Here is a 1,626-nt window from a genome sequence, read left to right as displayed (position 1 = left end):
TCATACTTTACAATATAATTCCCTCTTAATTCTGTCTGTCGGATTTTCTCAAATCAATCTCCTTTACCCTTTCACTGCCTTTGCTATAGTCAAGTTTATGGAATTATTACAATATCTTAAATTGTGACTCTGTTCCAGGCTAGGTCCATATTAAATTATCTCCTCCTAAGTTGCCAAATTTTTTTTTTTTCCCCAAAGCTTAGATCTAATCATTCTGTTGTCTATTTAAAAATTTCAATGGCTCCTCATTGGTTAGAGAATAAAACTCGTGTTCTTTAGTGTGATATTTAAGGACTTAAAAGTTGAATCTCTGTCTGAAATGTTCTTTCATTCCTCTTCAGCTTATTAACTCATTTTTAGTCTTTAAAGACATATGTCAGACAGAAGATTTCCCAAGGAATTTTTCCTAGCCATCTTGTCCTCCTCCAAACCTAGGTTAGGCTTCCCTATTCCCTGTTCCCCTAACACCCCACATCATCCTGCTTATGGCAACCCATTGCCAGGGAAGCACTCTTAGCTCCCATGTGGAGGAATGGCAGGAAACAAAGCACTCTCGGGAAGAGAGGATTTTTTCATCTCCAGCAGATTCCATGTGACAGCATTAATAGCCAATAGGCACAGTTTATAAACAGTGTAGGACATGTTCTCTGGACTTCATGACTGTTTAGAGAAGAAAGTGGGAGTGAAGAGTCTGAAGTTACTCAAAGGGGAGGTGCCAGAGACCCAAATATGAACTTTGATGCTAATATGGTATCATTTGTACCTGCAAGTTAAAAGGACTTAAGGACATTCAGGTTACATTTATATCTCACACCTTAGGCTTCATCTAATAATTGCTTAAATAAATTTGAATTATTGACTTACTCTCCGAGTGGTTGAGCAGAGATTGCTTTTGGCTTTTTTTCTGCTGACTGTTAAGATGTCTTGTAGAGTGCTGGGACAATACCCAAAAGACAGGCTGCATGTCAAGGTGATGTGAGGCAGGCATCAAAGAGAAGATCAGCAAGACTGCCTGCTATGCCTGTGCCTGTTACGCCAGTGTTGAAGCCTAAAAGAACATCAAATCCAAGGAAAATAAAAATAAACTGATATGATGGGGAAAACCACAGATACAAGTACCAAAACAATAACTGAAACCAAGCAAGTAGAGTTTGTTAAAGAAAAATACAATGAAAATGCTGCAAAAGAATGAAATTAGACTGTTGTCTATCACCACACACCAAAATTAACTCAAAATGGATTAAGGACCTGAATTTAAGACCTGAAACAATAAAATACAAAGAAGAAAACATAAGAATGAAACTCAAGGACCTTGGAATTAAAGAGGATTTTATGAATTTGAACTCAAAGGCAAGGGAAGTAAAAGCAAAACTAAATGAATGGGACTACATCAAACTAAAAGCTTGTGTGCAGCAAAGGAAACCGTCAGCACGGTAAAGAGACAAGCATCTGAATGAGAACATATATTTGCAAGCAATGCCTCCGATAAGGGCCTAATATCCAAAATATACAAAGAACTCATACAACTCAATAACAACAAAAAAGCAAGTGATCCAGTCAAAAAAATGGGCAGAAGACCTGAACAGACACTTCTCCCTAGAGGACATACAAATGGCCAACAAATAT

Source organism: Pteropus vampyrus, unplaced genomic scaffold (assembly GCF_000151845.1).
Source record: "Pteropus vampyrus isolate Shadow unplaced genomic scaffold, Pvam_2.0 Scaffold260, whole genome shotgun sequence".
Lineage (NCBI taxonomy): Eukaryota > Metazoa > Chordata > Mammalia > Chiroptera > Pteropodidae > Pteropus > Pteropus vampyrus.
Note: the sequence above shows the minus strand (reverse complement) of the source record.